Genomic DNA, 20,520 nt, shown 5'->3' on the forward strand with positions numbered 1-20,520 from the left:
ATGTTAGCATAATTGTGGGCCTATGGGCTTATAAGTTAATTTCTTTTTTAAAGACAAAAGAGTGGTTTTACTGTAAAAGTTGCTAATGTTTTTGGAAAGTGGCTAAAAAATTTAGATATGCCATACGTGTGTGTGTTATGCATTGCTATGGAGGATGGGGTGCTATACATGGATGTGGGATAGAAGAAATCGGACCATCCGAATTCTGTTTAAAAAAAATTGAATTACCAAATCGGATGGTCCGAGTTGTGAGAGAGAAAAAATTTAAAATTTATCATTAACAAATCGGACTGTCCGATTAGTATTTTTTGTTTTTCAACACAAAGAAAACGGACCATCCGAATTGGTATATAAAATATATTTTTCGAACACATGAGTTGGTATAAAAGAAAACGGACCCTCCGTGTTCCTGTACTCAACTCCCTCAGTCCGAGTTGTACTCCCCTAATACCACATGCAGGTAAAGCTCCTGTACTCTCCATAAGACTGCAACACACCAACCTCTCCTCCATATTAAAAATAAAAAGTGTTGGAAAGTTTACTTCTTGGATATTTATTTATGCCATTTTAGTCTCTCTAAAATATTTTTTTCTATTTTTAAATTTTATTAGATTAAAACTAAATTATAAAAAACATAAATATAAAAAATACATTATACAAGAGTATTTGATAACTCAGTGAAATTGTTTATTATTTTAAAAATTTAGTAAGTAAATTATTTGTAAATTAAAGTTAAGACATAAGAGATCATATTATAATTTACGCTACAATTTTTATAGTTGTATGTCATTGAAAAGAAGAAAACATTTCATGTAATTTTATATTAGAATGAAAAAAATAATGAAAATGAATTAGGAATTCTTATTTTTTTTTTTACTTTTTGAGATATTTTTTTTGTTTGAAAAGGTAGATAAAGAATCTATTATATATATACCAAAATAAAAATTACTTTGGTGTAATAATTTTGTTCCTAAAATATTTTGTTATATATATCTATCACAAATTTTGTTTACAATTTATTAAGTTTAAAAATTTTATTATCTTAAATAATTATTTTTATTATATAGATAATATTTAAATAAATATATATATGTTAATTAATTGATTAAATTAACCATGAAGAGAGAGATTTTGTTTCTCGAATTTTATGGTCCTATATTATTACAGAGAGAATTAAGGAAAAAAAAGAAAAAAAAATAATAAATAATCTATGAGAGCCAGTATGCTTAGACTTTTATTGTATCTACGTATATCTTTATTATAAAATATAAATTCACCTTTTTGTCCAAAAAATTAAAAAAGCTTAATTTACAAGCCCATAATTTTATGCTAACATAATTATTACTAAACCTCACATTATCATAGTTGTTTATAGTTTCATTACGTGAAACTATACTGTACTAAGTTTGTAAATAGACTGAATAAAGATAGATTTTGTTTTTTAGTAGGACACTTGTCACAGTCATATCATACACCATATTTCTACACATATAGAATGATATCCTTTTTTACATAGTAGAATTCATCTTATATGTATCTTTGAAATTAATTAAGCTAGTTATTAACTAATAATAATTATTGAGTAATAATAAGTAATTAAATGGTTGTTGACCACACATGCATATGTAGGCAAAAAGATGATGTAGCTGGTGAAGTTCCAGTTGCTTTTGTGGTGAGGTCATCAAATGATCCTATTACTGAAGATGCTGTCAAGGACTTTATAGCTAAACAGGTAAATGATTTATACTTGATTAATTTGATTGTATTTGATAAGAAGATAATTAATTAATAAGACAATGCATGACATTTTTTAATTTAATTGTTGTGAACAGGTAGTATTTTACAAGAGGCTATATAAAGTAATTTTCATTGACGCAATTCCAAAATCTTCAATTGGCAAGATATTAAGAAAAGAACTCAAGGCAACCCTGCTATCTAATTAGCTATTTGGCTTAGCTTCATTTGTTTCTTATATATAATAATGATGTCAACGTGATAATTTGTATACTTTGTTCTTTATATTAGATTCAATACTATATGATTATTTTAAACCAATTTAATTCAATAATCAGTTCATTTTTTTGTTTAAAGAATATTAAGAATTTAAATTTTAATATAATACAATTTTATTACTGTACATGACTTCTTTAACTATCAAGCATTTTAATAACAGACTAAAATTAGAACTTTCATGACTCCACCACCAACATCATTTAACACTTCTACACAGCCACCATCAAAGAAAAAGAGAAACCTTTCCGACAACCTAAGTTCCCTTCTTCTTGCTTAGCTTCATTTTTATGTATTTCATTATAAGTGGAAGATGCAAAAAAGATGAAAGATGCAAAATATAAAGACACTAAAAAAATAGGGACAGAGAAAAAGTTGTTCTAAGACAGACATTTTATCTGTCTCTCTACCTATATCTTTTTCGAGACAGGTTTTGTCTCTCGTATTTCTATCCTGGAGACAATCTCCAAATGTGGCCTTAGTCTGTAAGAACAAGTATTTTTTATGATTATCTATCTAGGGGTACCATTTATCGCACCTAACTTAAGGGATGTGAACCTTTTTGGTCCTTGGCTGCTTATATCAATAAATTTGAAGTTTTCTGAATTCATTTTTAAAAATGTTATTAGAACATTAGTGATAGAATAGTACTGACTGAATTTTCTTCATGTTGTATATCTTTAAATTGCATTTGTGATGATTCTCAACGGGTATTTTTTTGGAGAACAGTTTAGAATGGACTTTGGTGGCAACCACTAGAGTGGCACTTATTACGAAGCCCCTGTTTATGATGGTTATGGATATGCACTGCCTCCTCCTCATGATCCAAGCATATATGCTGCTGCCTACGCTGCTTACCCTATCTATGGAGGCCACCAACAACAAGTAAACTGAATAAACAAAGTGCAACTGCAGGAGTGGCTCCTCTCACAAGTCACAACAACAGCATCATGCTTGAATGAGGAAAATTAACTTTTGATTTGTAACTTGTTTGATCTGTTGAAAACTCTGATAAGAACCCTCTCCTAATTGTGGAGTGGAGTTGAATTTTAGCATCCTGAAGTAGCACTTTAGGGATTAATTTAATGATATGATTACATTCATAGGAATGTAACTATAATGAGGAACTTGTTTATTGGGATGGTCATCTTATTTTTTTGGAGCATCTTTTTATTGAGACAGTGAAATATTGGCTAATGGTGTTGAAAAATAACATCTAATTTTATAGGTATTATGTAATGAATATTATGTTTATTTATGTGATTTTTTGCTTTCTTTTTTTCAATTTACAGAGTGTTTGATGGAATAAATTTAGAAAACAAATCTAAAGTATTTATTTTACAATGAAAAATTAAAAAAAAAACATTCTATTTTACCTTACTGACGGATTTATAGACGAATTTTCTGTCTATATTCAGATTGTGGGATGATTTTCCAAAGTTCAAATTACAGACAAAAAATCTGTCGAAAAATTCATCTGTAATTACAGAAGAAAAATTCGTCGAAAAATCCGTCTGTAATTACAGACAAAAAATCCGTTGGAAAATTCATTGTCTTCGGAAAATGGATGGAGAATTTACAGAGAAAAAATCCGTCAGTAACTGGTAAAATCCATCGATAATTTTTCGACGAAAAAAATTCGTCGGTAAATAATTTTCGACGAGACTTTTACGGAAGGCAAAATCCGTCGGTAATTTCATCGGTAACCAAAAATTCGTTTGTAATAAAGACTAAATCTGTCTGTAAATCTGTCTGTATTAATCTATTTTCTAGTTGTGTAAATATTTATATTAAAAGTAAATTATAAATAAGTTATTTTGTATTTTTTTTAGTTCTAATAAAAATGCTTATTTTAAAAAAAATAAAAAATTTTTATTACGAGAGAAGACATTTTTTTAACTTTTCTATAAACACTTAAATAGCTTCTTAGAAAGTTATAATTTGGTTTTAAAAATTGCACCAGATATTAATATTTCTATTTTTCATAAGTCAAAAAATAAAAAAAAAAAACTTTTAAAGTTTTTCAAACGACCCCTTATACTAATAACACTCATAACACTCAGAGAACAAAATGAGATGCTCCATGATCTTTATAGATTCAAATTACACTACCCAAAATACGCTGTGTATCGTCGGTGGTAAAGCCATGATACTTGTATTTGCCAAAGCCTTAATTATTTCATCATCATCAGTGATGTTCCTGTGTGGTAAGTTTTGTAGAGGTATAGTTCGTCCTATTTAGGGATTGAGTTCTCCTCTGTCTGAAGTGAAGAGGTGTATGCTGGCTTCAAGAAAAAAAAAGATAATGATAGACACCTGCAAAGACACTCTAACACCGAAGTTAATAAGAATAAAAAATGACATAATATTATTCAGAGTGAGTAGTTTACGTAATTAGAATTTAGTATTTATAGAATATTATCCTCTTCAGAGAAGTTGAGAAATTTGTCTGATCTTTCAATAACTATTTTAATTTATTTATGAGTGGGTTGTTATTAGCGAAATTTTCTTTAACTAAAAATAAATACATTTGTTATTGTATTTAAATTCTAATTTATAGACATAACTAAACCGACAGAATCAGGTGGTAAGACTCAAACTCTTACCAAAGTCCCAAGATCTCTCAGCCTCATTCCTTGGAATTAAAACAGAGTCGTCCAAATAAGATACATATATAAATGTGTTGGTAATAATTATTAAATCAACTTGCAAACTTTTCACCCTTTACCAAAAGATATTGGAAGTTTAAAGAAATTCCAAGTAGACAAAGATGTTGGCTTTTGTTAAGAAATATTCCTATATAGTTGCATAATTTTAAAAGTCAGAGTTATTAACTAGCCATGGCATATTGCTTTCACCAAGTCACAAGGTTATGAAGACTCGAAGAAGATGCCATCAACCAAGTGTTAATTCAAGTTAGTAATTCCATATGTTTCTGTCGCCAATGATTAATGTTAGTTTATTAATTGTATAAATAAGTGGTTCTCTTGCATGAAAATATATTAAGTTGTTAATTTTTTTTGAGCGTGTTGTTAGTGAGTTTGAGAAAAACAAAATTAATAGTGTTATTTACATAAGTGAGTGATCCTAGAGTTGGTTAAATATGAAATTTATACTTATATTTAATATTATAGCTAGTTTAATCCAATGGCAAGTGTTTGTGAGGTTATGAGATATGGAAGAGTTCTTTGTTTTTTTACAGAGTTAGTATGACAAATATTTTTAATGTTTTGTGGTCCAGTCTTAAATTAGATGAAAATTTTGATTATAGAAAATTTTAATATCTATTCATTTGAAGACTCAAAATATATGGAACTTTATTGAATTTGATTTGCAAGGAGCTAATGCTACTAAATACAAGAAAGATCAATTGACCCTATCTTAAATTTATCAAAGTGTAGATTATACAATATTTGACAAAATAACAAATGCCAAAAATGTGAAAAAAACTTGGAACACATTGAAGTTGTCATATAAAAGTGTAGATAAGGCCCAAAAGACAAAGTACAGTCTTTTCAAAAAAATATGAAAGGTACGAGATGTCTAACTTAAAAACTGTTGAGTAATAATTTATTCGTGTTATAAATTTTACTGATAAGATGAGAGTCTTTGGAGAAGATATGTCCAATAGTAAAGTGGTGGAGAAAATTCATCACACCATGTAAGAACCAAAATAAATGTTTTAATAAAATAATAATTTAATTGTCCAAAATAGGTTCAAAAATATAGAAGTATTCTTTTAAAAATATAAAGGTGACATTTGAATTCAATGAATATTTCTAAGTGGAAAAATATATCTTTTACGGAGAATTTTTGTAAAAATGCGTACCGGCACTTAAGCCAGCAGTACGGGCTCTAGTCTGACCGGAACCGCGTATTGAGAAAAACAAGATTTTAAAAATTGAATTTATTATTTTGAAAGGACAAAAATAATTTAGAATTGAAAACCAGGCACTAATCTTTAAGATTTTGGCCCAAAGTGGACCAAACGGACCTAAAACGCTAACAGGTTGGACCGGACCCAAGTTGGGCCCAAACTCAACATATATATACCTCACTTAAAAGCCAATTCAGCTCATTTCCACCCACAAATAAGAAAAGGGGCACTGTTGAGTTGAGAGAAGAGAGGAAGGGTTTACTATTCACATTCATCTTGATTCGCTTATAACTTGAACTACGGAGCTCCGATTGATGAGCCGTTTGCGGTCACGCATCGCTCTTTCTGAGCCTGTCATTTCTAACTAAGCCTTTTTGGTAGAAACTCGCATCTCCTACTCCATTTTTCTGTCCTAAGTAATTTCGCATTTTTATATTTGGTTTTTGAGTAGATTTTGTGATTTTTTTTGTTTAGGGGTGATCTAGCATTGGAATATTGTTGGGTTTTGCTCTTAATCTCGTTGGATAAGGTAAGGTCTCATTAAATCCTTGTGTTTAGTTATTTTTGTGAACCCTAGGTTTGATGTTGGTATGTTGTATGATGTTAGATTGAATTTTGGTGTTTGTTGGAGTTGGTTTGAGGCTTTTGGATCAAGCTTGGTGGCTTCATTTGGTGTTTGGTGTTTGGTGAATTTTGGAAATCGGCCAAGGTATGGTTTCAATTTTCTTTATGTAATATGTAATATTTCTAGACACTTAGGCTAATGGACCCCTTAGGATAGAATTGAATTAATGATAATTGATGATGATTCTGATGTTGATAAGAGGTATGAGGATTATTGGTGTTAATGATATATTATGATGTTGGTTGATGTTGATGAGTGTTTATGATGATTGTGGTAATATGAATGTTGATAATGATTGCTAATGTTGAGGTTAATGGATGAGAAGTATAAATATCGATGTTGATGACAATTGGTGAAGGATGTGAGTTTTATAAGGATAAATTTGAGGAATAAAGATTATGATGGATCTGGTTAATGTTAGATATTATTTGGTGATGATTATTGATGTTGATGAGGATTTGTATTGGTTGTTGATGTTATTGTTGGTTGATGATGATTATGGGTTTTGATGCTATATTGTAGAATACTTGGATGGTGTAGGGAGGTGATATGTTGTTGAGATAAATGAAAGTGTGTGGATATGTGTGGAATGGCTTGAATACTATTTTGGGTAATGAACTCTTAGTTTAGGGTTGAGGATTTGGTAAATTTGAGGATTTGGGCCAACTTTGGTGGATCATATCTTGAGCTACAGTTTTTGAAATTGATTGAATTTTATATCAAATTAAAGATAATTTAAAGAGCTTTAAAATGGTATAGATTTTGTAAAAATCAAAATTTTGTAGAGAAATATATAATCGTTAGAAGTTGGTGTCAAAAATCTGAATTCTATGATGTTGTAAAAAATTTGAAAATCTGTCATATGTGCCCACGTACACCTCTGTGCGTATGCACGGAACAGAGTGGGTGTTTCAAGTTGTGCATATGCACAAATTGAGAAATCCTTCTGGTTTGTGCGTAGGCACAAGCCCTGTTTTTCACCTAAAACCTTGTTTTTAACTGTTTTACCTTTTTGGCAAGCTTGTAAACTTTCGTAATACTTATTTAAAACCCTTTTGCTAGTATTTTAGGCTTTGAATTAAGGGAGAAAATAATAAGTGAATAAAAAGGGTATCTTAGTTGAGTTTAGAGTCGATGATATAGGTTTTGGAAGGTTTGTGTAATTTCTAGCTTGAATTGGTGAATGTTGAGTTGTGAAATGGGAATGCTTATGATGAATTTGAGAAATTAGAAACTGGTGATGGTTATGATGATTGAGAACTTGGAAAGGAATGATAAATTATTGGATTATATGAGAGTGTGCAGGGCCTATATCCCTGGTGTGGTAGTTTTTCTGTTGCAAGAGTGTGTTGGGCCTATATCCCTGGCGTGGCAGTTTTTCTGTTGCAAGAGTGTGCCAGGCACTATATCCTTGGAATGAATTATGGTGAGAAAGTTGTTGTTTCCTTCTCTGCTGCAATCGTGTGCAGGGCCTATATCCATGGCATGGCAGATTTTTCTGTTGCATGAGTGTGCAGGGCCTATATCCCTGGTGTGGCAGGAAGGCTACATCTGGGAGGATGTGTCGGGTTGGCATTTATAGACCGACAAGTGATATCACAAGCCAATATGATAGGCATTCATCATATGCATCTTCTCTATGCTTGTTTGCTTTGCTTAACTTTAGTTATGCCTAAATGAATCACATGTCTACTTGCTATTTGTTTACTTACTGTATATGTATATTACTTGTGCTTAGTTGTCTGCATTACCTGTGTTTTCTGCTGGGATTGATGAGGTTCGGTAGGCGCTGGCAATGGGATTGCATGGAGGTTAAGCTGACAAAGGCCATGGGATAGCAGTGCTATGTTAGTTAGAAATCTCTTAAGTTAGAATACCCTATTTACAGTTTAAGTTAATTATTTGTTTTAAGCTTGAATATCTGTATCGATGTGAAGTTCTAGGATTTCTTTTGGCGTCCCAGAACCTTACATCTTATATACTGGAAACTGTTACCATACTGAGAACCTCTAGTTCTCAAACCATATGTTGCTGTTGTTTTTTAGATGCAGGTCGTTGATGAGCGGATAATTTATACGCTTTTTGGCATTGTTTTTAGGTAGTTTTTAGTATGATTTAGTTAGTTTTTAGTTAGTATATAATTATTAGTTTTTATGAAAAAATCACATTTCTAGACTTTACTATGAGTTTGTGTATTTTTCTGTGATTTTAGGTATTTTCTGGTTGAAATTGAGGGACCTGAGCAAAAATCCGATTCAGAGGCTGAAAAAGGACTGCAGATGCTATTGGATTCTGACCTCCCTGTACTCAAAATAGATTTTCTAGAGCTACAGAAGCTCAATTGGCACGCTTTTAATTGAGTTGGAAAGTAGACATCTTGGGCTTTCCAACAATATATAATAGTCTATACTTTACCTGAGATTTGATGGCCCAAACTGGCGTTCTAAGTCAGCATAAAAATTCTGGCGTAAAACGCCCAAACTGGCACCAGAATTGGAGTTAAACGCCCAAACTGGCACCAAAGCTGGCGTTTAACTCCAAGAGAAGCCTATGCACGTGAAAGCTTCAATGCTCAGCCCAAGCACACACCAAGTGGGCCCTGGAAGTGGATTTCTGCATCATTTACTTATTTTTGTAAACCCTAGGTTACTAGTTCTCTATAAATATGACCTTTTACTATTGTATTTTCATCTTTTGGATCATCTGTGATCTTTTGATCATCTTTGATCTTGGGATCAGATCTTTGAACCCTTTTTCGATTGTTGCATGTTATTTGGGAGGCATGGCCATTCGGCCATGTCTAAACCTTGTTCTTATGTATTTTCAACGGTGGAGTTTCTACACACTATAGATTAAGGTGTGGAGCTCTGCTGCTCCTCATGAATTAATGCAATTACTACTGTTTTCTATTCAATTCAAGCTTATTCTTGTTCTAATATATCCATTCGCATCTCAACTTGATGAATGTGATGATCAAGTGACACACATCACCATTCTCACTTATGAACGCGTGCCTGACAACCACTTCCGATCTACTTGAAAACAAGAATGAATGCATATCTCTTGGCCTCCTAGTTCACGACGCATGGTTGCCTCTCCTAACAACAGAGCTTCCATTCCGTTCAATCAGAGTCTTCGTGGTATAAGCTAGAATCAAATGGGCAGTATTCTTGAGATCCAAACAAGTCTAAACCTTGTCTGTGGTATTCCGAGTAGGATCTGGGATGGGATGACTGTGATGAGCTTCAAACTCGCGACTGTGGGGTGCAGTGACAGTGCGCAAAGAGATCAATGGATCTTATTCCGACACGATCGGGAATCGACAGCTGATTAGCCATGCGGGAAACCGTAGAGGACCATTTTCACTGAGAGGATGGATGGTAGCCATTGACAATGGTGATCCACCTACATACATCTTGCCATGGAAAGGAGTATGAATGACTGGATGAAGGCAATAGGAAAGCAGAGGCTCAGAGGGAACAAAGCATCTTCATACGCTTATCTGAAATTCTCACCAATAAATTGCATAAGTGTTTCTATCCTATTTTATGTTCTATTTCGTTCTTTTAATTATCAAAACCCCCTAACCATTTGAATCCGCCTGACTAAGATTTATAAGATGACCATAGCTTGCTTCAAGCCGACAATCTCCGTAGGATCGACCCTTACTCACATAAGGTATTACTTGGACGACCCAGTGCACTTGTTGGTCAGCTGCACGAAGTTGTGTATCATGATTTTGTGTACCAAGTTTTTGGCGCCATTGCCGGGGATTGTTCAAGTTTGGACAACTGACGGTTTATCTTGTTGCTTAGATTAGGTAATTTTCTTTTTAATTCGTTCTTCATAATTTTTAAGAACGAATTCTAGAGTTTCAGATGATGCTTTTATCATCACAGGAGCTAGTTGATTCCCATCAATTTGGCTGTTGTATGTAATGTCTTGCTAAAGCTTGGCTGGCCATGTCTAATCTTTTTTAGACTGAAGCTTTAGACTAACATTGCATGATTCCTGGAATTCTTATTAAAAATTTTGAGTTTCTTATTTTCTTTTTCAAAATAATTTTCAAAAAAAAAAAAACAAAAAAATTAATAAAATCATAAAAACAAAAAATTTTGTGTTTCTTGTTTGAGTCTAGTGTCAATTTTTAATTTTGCTGTCTTGCATGTCTTTCTTTTCTTAAAAAATTTTTTCAAAAAAATATGTTCTTGATGTTTATCTTGACATTCAAATTGTTCTTGCATGCATTCCTTGTTTTGATCTTAGTTTTTCATGTTTAATTTCATTCTGTTGTTTTTCCCTCTCATAAATTTTTTTTTCAAAAAAAAAATTCAAAATTATGTCTTTTCAAGTCAATAATACAGAGAATTGAAAATTCAGAACATACAGTAGAGGAATAACAGAGAAAAAGATGGGCGTTCAAAATGCCTAGTAAGGAAGGATTTCTGGCGTTTAAACGCCAGCCAGGTACCTTGGCTGGGCATTTAACGCCCAAGGAGGTAGCCAAGTGGGCGTTAAACTCCAGAATGGATACCATTCTGGGCGTTTAACGCAAGGATAACACCATGGAGGAAATTTTGTTTTCAATCCAAATCTTTTTCATCTTTTCAAATTTTAAAACTAATTTTTCAAAATCTTATCTTTTTCATATCATCTCATATCAATCATATCTTTTTCAAAATCAAATCTTTTTTATTTTTCTTTTAATATTTTTGAAAATCCTTGCTAACAATTAATGTTGTGATTCAAAAATTTCAAGTTTGTTACTTTCTTATTAAGAAAGGTTCAATATTTGAATTTTAGAATCATATATTTTAATTTCTTGTTAGTTAAGTCATCAATTTTAAAAAACAAATCTTTTTCAATCATATTTTTTCAATCATATCTTTTTAAATCATATCTTTTTCAAAACCACCTAACTACTTCTCTCTCTAATTTTCGAAAACCATTAACAAATTTTTAAAAAATCTTTCTAATTAACTAACTATTTTAAACTCTAATTTTATTTTATTTAAAAATTTTCAAAAACTCCCTCTCTCATCTCTTTCTATTTAATCACTAACACTCCTCATCTCTTAATAATTCGGACCCCCTCCCTCTCTATAAGTTTGAATTTTTCTCTCTACCTCATCCTTCTATTCTTCTTTTCCTCTGATACATCAAGGAATCTCTATACTGTGACATAGAGGATTCCATACTTTCTTTGTTTTCTTCTCTTTCATATGAGTAGGAACAAAGATAAAGGCATTCTTATTGAAGCTGATCCTGAACCTGAAAGGACTCTGAAGAGGGAGCTAAGAGAAGTTAAAGCACAACCTCTGGAGAGGACCTAACAGAAATTTTTGAAAAAGAAGAAGACATGGTAGCCGAAAATAACAACAATGCCAACAATGTAAGGAAGGTGCTTGGTGACTTTACTGCACCAACTCCCGATTTCCATGGGAGAAGCATCTCTATTCCTGCCATTGGAGCAAACAACTTTGAGCTTAAGCTTTAATTAGTTTCTTTGATGCAACAGAATTCCAAGTTTCATGGACTTCCATTGGAAGATCCTCATCGGTTCTTGGCTGAATTTTTGAAATTCTGTGACACGGTTAAGACCAATGGAGTTGATCCTGAGGTCTACAGACTTATACTTTTCCCTTTTGCTGTAAGAGACAGAGCTAGTATATGGTTGAACTCACAACCTAGAGACAGCCTGAACTCTTGGGAAAAGCTGGTCAATGCCTTCTTAGCTAAATTTCTTCCACCTCAAAAGATGAGTAAGCTTAGAGTGGAAGTTCAAACCTTTAAACAAAAGGAAGGTGAATCCCTCTATGAAGCTTGGGAAAGATACAAGCAATTGATTAGAAGGTGTCCTTCTAACATGCTTTCAGAATGGAGCATCATAGGTATCTTCTATGATGGTTGATGGAGTGCAGAAGCTGGTGAATTAAAATTTATTAAAATGGTTACGTTGCAAGTATAGTTCTTAACTCACCAAAAATCTGCCTATCAATTTAGAAATATGTCACAGAAAGTTTAAATTAAAATTACTGGGAGTTTTAAGTCCCAGGTCGTCTTCCAACGAGTTGCAAAAAAGTGTGTTTTATTAATCAGATATTCCAAAAAGTTGAGCTAAGTAAATTGGGATTTAAGTGAGGAATTTTAAATAATAAAAAAGCCTTGACTGGGAATTGATTGGTTAGAATCTATCATTGATGGAATGATTTTTAAGATTGATTATAATTAATGGTTACTCTGTTTGGTTATCCCTTACTAGGTAAGGGAAAGTCAAACAAGTTGGAATGCCAGATCTGTCCACGAGTTACAACCCACTTAGTTCAAAGGGATTGGCGTTGGTGACAGGATAGCAATCCAACAATTAACCCAACTACAAATTTTTTCTTCATCATTCCAACTCAAGAGTTCCTTTTAATCAATTCCTCATCAAGTAATGAACTACTCACGCATTGTAATAAAGAATCCATGGCACATGAAAGGGAATTAAAAGAGACATGATTATGGAATTGAAATTAAATTAAAAAGAAATATCCTTGCATTAATTAATCATAAAAGTATCTGAATGACAAAATTGAACATAACAAAGAACATGGAAGAATAAAACCAAGTTAAGAGAACAAACTAGAGTGATGAAGTCTTGATGAGGAAATAACTCTTCTCAATGTTCCAATGCTAAGACCAATTGAAAGTTAAAATTCTAAAAGCTATAGAGAGAAAACCTAAGAGAGTGAAAAAATAAAACTACTGAATGAATGTGTCTCCGTTGTTTCTGCATATTCTCCGACTCTAGTCTACTGTTCCGGGCCGAAAACTGGGCCGAAATAGGGTCCAAAATCGCTGGTTTCAGATTCTGCAGATTATGCAGATCGCGCATGTCACGCGATCGCGTCGTCCATGCGGACGCATCGCTTGCGCTTTTCCTCTTCACGCGTTTGCGTTATCCAAGCTACCGCGTTGCTTGTGCTTTCCAATCCGCGCGGCCGCGCAAGCTATGCGGCCGCGTCACCGCGATTTGCGCTCCTTCGCGCGGTCGCGTGAGCCATGCGACCGCGTCACTTTTCGCTGGTTATCTCCTCAAATTCTTGTGTTCCTTCCATTTTTGCTAGCTTCCTCTCCAATCTCCGTCTCATTCATGCCCTATAAAGCCTGAAACACTTGACACACAGATTACGACATCGAATGGAATAAAGGAGAATTAAAATTAAATAATTAAGTCTCTAGGAAGCAATTTTCAAACATGTAATAATTTAGGAAGGAATCTAAGTGCATGCTAAATTGATGAATAAGTGGGTAAGGATCATGACAAACACAATTAAACACTATAAACTATAAATAGTGGTTTATCAACCTCCCACACTTAAACATTAGCATGTCCTCATGCTAAATTGAAGGAGACAAGGAAATAAGTATGAACATGCAAACTCATGAAATGCAATGCAATCCTACATATATAATAAATACTATATGATTATTGTCCATTTAATCAAAAGTAATAAGCCCTTCAAACAATTACAAATCAAATTTCACTAATTCTATCATCATAATAAAACCGATAAAAGTGCAAGAAGATAGCTTATGAAGGCCGGAAACATGAAATTCAAGCATTGAACCCTCACTAATAATGTATGTACGCTCTAATCTCTAGTGTATGGTAATCACTCTTCTCTAGTCATATTTCTAACTTTTCTCCTAACCAATCAACAATAGTTAATATACCAATGCAAACATCATGAGGTCTTTTCAGGGTTGTAATGGGGCCAAGGTGCAGGTAAGGGTATATATATATGGCTAAGTGAGCTTTATAAATTGAATCTTTAATTAACCTAAGCTCTCACCTAATATACATATATTCTATATACTTTTAAATTCATGCCTAGCTACCCATAATTCCCTTTTTCAACCTATACTCATGTTTCAACCTTGTATTTTAATTTTATCATATGTGCATTGATCTTTGAATTCTAAATTTAACATTGGGGTAATTTTGTCCCCTTATTTATTTGTTTATCACTTTTTTTTTGAATTGAAATAAATAAAGCTTATCAATGCACATAGATTTTTGATTCTTATAGTTTCACATGAATGTGTATCCAAATTTCCTTTAAATTTTCATGACACATTCCCTTAACAACTTTTGTTCCCACAATTTCCCATACTTAACTAGCACACACAATTCTATCTTAAGCTAACCAAAGATTCAATTTGGGATATGCAATTGTTTTTCAGCTTAAGGTTAGTAATGTGGTAAAATATAGAACAAATGGGGTTTTAAAGGCTCAAAGTGGTTAACAAGGGTAATTGAAAAGGGTAGGCTTGATTTGGATAAGTGAGTTTAAACAAATAATGGCCTCAATCATGTGCAAGCATGTAAATATAATAAATATTGGACATATAAGATAAAACAAAATATATATTACAATCATAGAGAAGTAAACACACAAGAATAAAATAATTATGGTTAAATAATGTAACCATACATAAAGGCTCAAATCTTTCACAGGTTGTGTGTTCTTTAGCTCAAACATCATGTTCCAAATACAACTCAAGCAGATTTATCATAAAAATTTTGAAAAATTAGTGAAATTTTGTTCCAAAGATAGATTTTTAAAAGAAACTTATTGTCTTTTCAATCAAGTAGAACATGCATGCAACTATCCTAACCTATGCAATTTATTCTATTCTATAAAAGAAAGAAAAATCTAACTAAAATATCCTAATTATTGGTGTCAGAGAAGAGAATTTACCTCCGGAAGTCAGGTACTGACCGACCTCCCCACACTTAAGGCTTTGCACCGTCCTCGGTGCCATCTGTTAGGAACAGGGGTGGGCTGGTGGCAGTATCTCCATAGTCGGGACCATCATAGCTCCCGGTGCTGGTAAAAGAAGTGGAGTCCGGGGTGTCTGAGTCTCTGAAGCGTCCCTTGAGTAGCTCCTTGAGGTGTTTGAATCGGCGCTCGTTACGACGCTCTCTCATCTTTGCTTTCTGTTCATGCCGATCCAACTTTTCAAGTATCTGCTGGAGCAATTTCTCAGTGGTAGATGCTTGTGGTGTTGAAGAAGGAATATCTTCAACCGGCTCAGTAGGCTGGCTTGTAGTGGCTGCTGAAAATCTAAGGTATTTCCCGTTAGGGACATATTGATCATCCCGTGGAAGCCTGGCTTTGGTGTCCCCAGCTCTGCAGGAGACTCCGGCTGTTGAGACAAGATTTGAGACCAAGGCGGGGAAAGGTAAGTTGCCCGCGATTTGTACATGCTCCATAGCATTCCGGATGTGTCTTGAGAGATTCAGAGGTTGGTCTATAAGGATGCACCATAGTAGAATAGCCATGTCCGCAGTGAAGGAGGACTTATGAGTGCTCGGAAAGACGTAATGGGACATGATCTGTGCCCATACACGAGCCTCCAAGGTAAGTGCAGAAGCCAAGATTCCCTTAGGGCGGTTGCGGTGGTATCCGTAGATCCAACGGCTGCCAGGTAAAGCGATGACTCTGAGAACGGAGTCCCAGTCAAATTGGTATCTCTGGCGCTGAAGGGTGGCTTCTTGAAAAGCGTCCATTCCTGCTGGAATAGGGGGAAGACTCAGAACTTGCTGAATGGCCTCTTCTGTGATGGGGACTTACTTCTGCCGGACATAAACAGACTGCAGGGTCGGTATGTAGAAGTTGGAGTAGAACTCAACTACCCAAGAAAGATTGACCTGCCTTGGCTGTCTCCGTAGGAAACCCCATTGTCTTCGCTCAATTTGCGGCTCAACAAAGATGGCAATATTGGACGGGAGGATAAGAAGGTATTCATTGTTATAGTTTCTTTCTGCTAGGATAGGGAACATCTGCTCACAGTAGCGATTGGGAAATCGCGCAGTGTCCTTTGCTGGAAAGGCTTTCTCCTTGTCGTCAACCTTTATTATCCTCGTAACTCTTTTTGTTGAGGGCTTGACTGCGGTTGAAGAAGGCTCTGCCACTAATGCTCTTTTAGTTCCTCTTCGTGCTGGTGGTTTGGAAGTAGCTTTCTCTTTTCCGTTCTTAGTGGCCATCCTGAAAGAAGGGAAGAGAAAGGAAATTAAATTCAAAGAGATAGAGCAAGGAAGAGGGTATTGTAAGTGATAGTCAATGCACAATAAAGATAAATGGCATTAACACATGGTCCGGATTACATGTGAAAAGCACATTAATGGAAATATAGCAAGTGCATGTAGGACAATGGAATGCAAGAGGTTTATTGGCATGCAGGCAAAGGCATGAGTAGCATATATCAAACATACAATGTCCAGTTTAGATTACCATTTGTAACAAACTATCACGTTTGTATTGACAATTAAATCTAATTAATAAAATAACAAGAGAAAGTTGTGAAAAGCAAGCATTGAATAGTATAGCAACATAGAGAAGTGCATAATGCCACATGAGCTTTTTCACAAACATATAGTATGCATGGTGAATAGGGTATAGAAAATATGAAGAGAAACATGCAAGCAATCCCTTAAATAGGAGAAAAATAATTGTCAAACAATTTACAATAATCCACAAGCATATAATGATAGATAATGACTCAAAAGGTTTCTAACACCATGTAAAAAGAAAAGAAGAAGAAGAAAGAAAAAGAATTATTTGAAAAGAAAAAGAAAAGAAAAAGAATAATAATATATATACATAATATAATAAGGATGATGGAAAAGAGAAGAAGGTAAAACCTTGTTAATGGAGGGGAGAGAGAGAGAGTGTGAAAGGTGAGGTAGAAGGGGGAAGGGAGAAAGAAGAAAGAAGGGGGGAAAAGAAAAAGTAGGATTTGGAGGAGAGAAAGATAAGATAATTTGGCTATTGGGTTGAGCTGTGCGGCGCATGCGACGCGGCCGCGGAAGGCACGCGTTCGTGTGGGTGCGGGCCAGGTAAGACGACGTAATCGCGTCAGTCACGCGGTCGCGTGACCCGTGTTACGCTGCTGGCGCAAGTGCAGCCTCGCTCCAGCACAACTCTCTGTTCGATTCATTTTAATTGCCAAAATTGGGTGACGCGATCACGTGGGTCACGCGATCGCGTGAGTGTGCGTCAGAAAATAATTGACGCGGCCGTGTCGGCAACGCGGTCGCGTGACAAGGATTGTGCTTCCAGCACCAATCCAGAACCACTCTCGCACAATATGGCATTGTGCACCCTTTTACGTCGAAAATGCAGGGCACACGGCCGCGTGGAGCACGCGGTCGCGTGGGAGGCCATGATTTCCATGCGACGCGGTCGCGTGGGATAATTTGTGCCTTTGGCACGACTCCAGCGCTGTTCCTGCGTAACTTTCTGTTCATTTTTATTTTTCTTTACTCCCCCTGCCACGCGGACGCGTCGCTGGTGCAATCGCGTCGTGCGGCGAATTTTTTTTTTTTAAAGGAAAGATAAAGACATGTGATGAGCAGATATTTTATACGTTTTTTGGGGGTAAATTCATGTAGATTTTAGTATGTTTTAATTAGTTTTTAAAAGAATTTTATTAGTTTTTAAGCAAAAATCATATTTCTGTGATTTCAGGTAATTTCTGGCTGAAATTGAGGGAGCTGAACAAAAATCTGATTTAGGCTGAAAAAGGACTGCTGATGCTGTTGGATTCTGACCTCCCTGCACTCGAAATGGATTTTCTGGAGCTACTGGAGTCCAATTGGCGCGCTCTCAACGGCATTGGAAAGTAGACATCCAGGGCTTTCCAGAAATATATAATAGTCCATACTTTGCGCAAAGATAGATGACATAAACTGGCATTCAACGCCAGTATCATGCTGTTGTCTGGCGTCCAGCGCCAGAAACAGGTTACAAGTTGGAGTTCAACGCCCAAAACACGTCACAACCTGACGTTGAATGCCCAAAACAGCCCAGGCACGTGAGAAGCTTAAGTCTCAGCCCCAGCACACACCAAGTGGGCCCCAGAAGTAGATTTCTGCACTATCTATCATAGTTTACTCATTTTCTGTAAACCTAGGTTATTAGTTTACTATTTAAACAACTTTTAGAGACTTATTTTGAACCTCATGACATTTTCAGATCTAAAATTTATACACTTTGATGGCATGAGTCTCTAAATTCCATTGTTGGGGGTGAGGAGCTCTGCAGCGTCTCAATGAATTAATACGATTGTTTCTATTTCATTCAAACGTGTGTGTGTTCCTATCTAAGATGTTCATTCGCGCTTAATTGTGAAGGAGGTGATGATCCGTGACACTCATCACCTTCCTCAATCCATGAACGTGTGCCTGACGAACACCTTCGTTCTACATCAGATTGAATGAGCATCTCTTAGCTTCCTTAATCAGAATCTTCGTGGTATAAGCTAGAACTGATGGCGGCCACTCTTGAGGATCCGAAAAGTCTAAACCTTGTCTGTGGTATTCCGAGTAGGATTCAAGGATTGAATGGCTTTGACGAGCTTCAAACTCGCGATTGCTGGGCGTGATGACAAACGCAAAAGGATCAATGGATCCTATTCCAACATGATCGAGAACCAACAACTTATTAGCCATGTTGTGACAGAGCATCTGGACCGTTTTCACTGAGAGGATGGGAAGTAGCCACTGACGATGGTGACACCCTACATACAGCTTGCCATGGATGGAACTTTACAAACAATTGAGTTGAATATTACATTGCAGAAATTCAGAGGACAAAGCATCTCCAAAACTCCAACATATTCTCCATTAATACAGTAACAATTCCTTATTCCAAACACTTTTACTTCTTACAATTAAATCCAAATAACCTTATTGACATCCTGACTACGATTAATAAAATAAACATAGCTTGCTTCAAACCAATAATCTCCGTGGGATCGACCTTTACTCACGTAAGGTATTACTTGGACGACCCAGTGCACTTGCTTGTTAGTTGTACGGATTGCAAATTCGTGCACCAAGTTTTTGGCGCCGTTGCCGGGGATTATTCGAGTTTGAACAACTAAAGGTTTATTTTGTTGCTTAGATTAGGAATAATTTATTTTTGTTGTTATAGAGTCATTAAATTCTGAGTCCTCCTTTAGTCCCTTTTCAAAAAATTTTCAAAAATTTTATTTTTCTTTATCAATTTTTAATTTTTTCGTGAGTTTAGTGTCTTGTTCTAAGTTTGGTGTCAATTGCATATTTTATATTTTTCTTTAAAATTTTCGTATTAGTGTTCTTTGCTCTTCCTTGATCTTCAAATTGTTCTTGTCAATTTTTCTTGTTTGATCTGTGATTTTTCTTGTTCTCTGTGTTTTCATGTTTTTCTTGTAATTTTTTCAAAACATTAGTTTTCAAATTTTTTTTATTTTATCCATAAAAATAGTACATCTTCAAAACAAGTGTTACATTTACTGCCCAATTGGCTAGAGCATTGGTTTATATTCTTGATGAGTGGGCACCAGTTCTTTTGAAAATCTTTTTTTTAAAAAATAATTTTGCTTGATTTAATCTTGTGCCAAACTTTAAGTTTGGTGTTTTCTTGTTGATTTTTCTTTAATTTTTGAAAATTTATCTTGGTTTTCTAAAAATTTTAAGTTTGGTGTTCTTTCTTTTGTTCTTGGTGTTCTTGTGAATCTTCAAGGTGTTCTTGAGTTTTTCTTGTGTCTTGATCTTAAAATTTTTAAGTTTGGTGTTCCTTGGTGTTTTCCCTCCAAAATTTTCGAAAATAAGGAGCATTAGATCTAAAAATTTTAAGTCTTGTGTCTTTTGTGTGTTTTTCTCTTTCATCATAAAATTCAAAATTCAAAAAAAAAAAAATCTTTTCTAACTAATTTTAAACTATAATTTCAAAATTTTTATTTAAAAATTCCAGATTTCAATTTCAAAATTTTTTCGAGAATCTTCACAAAATATTTTTAATTTCTTTTTTTATTTTATTTATTTCGTTTTTATTTATTCCATTTTTATTTTATTTTTATAAAATAAATAATATCAACATACATATCATCTCCCTTGTTCCATCATGGAATTAAGTGGAAATGAACAGTCTAGGAGGACTTTGGGGTCATATGCTAACCCCACTACTGCTTCATA

The 20,520-nt window shown here is 34.4% G+C and overlaps 1 non-coding gene across 1 annotated transcript; it reads right to left on the reverse strand.

Annotated features, from left to right (window-relative positions):
* Positions 1–12,276: 12,276 nt before the first annotated feature.
* Positions 12,277–12,384, reverse strand: LOC130959683 (small nucleolar RNA R71). The gene has a single exon (XR_009078752.1). It is a non-coding gene; the product is annotated as a small nucleolar RNA R71 (small nucleolar RNA).
* Between the last annotated feature and the right edge of the window lie 8,136 nt (positions 12,385–20,520).

Source organism: Arachis stenosperma, chromosome 10, assembly GCF_014773155.1.
Source record: "Arachis stenosperma cultivar V10309 chromosome 10, arast.V10309.gnm1.PFL2, whole genome shotgun sequence".
NCBI classification, from domain to species: domain Eukaryota; kingdom Viridiplantae; phylum Streptophyta; class Magnoliopsida; order Fabales; family Fabaceae; genus Arachis; species Arachis stenosperma.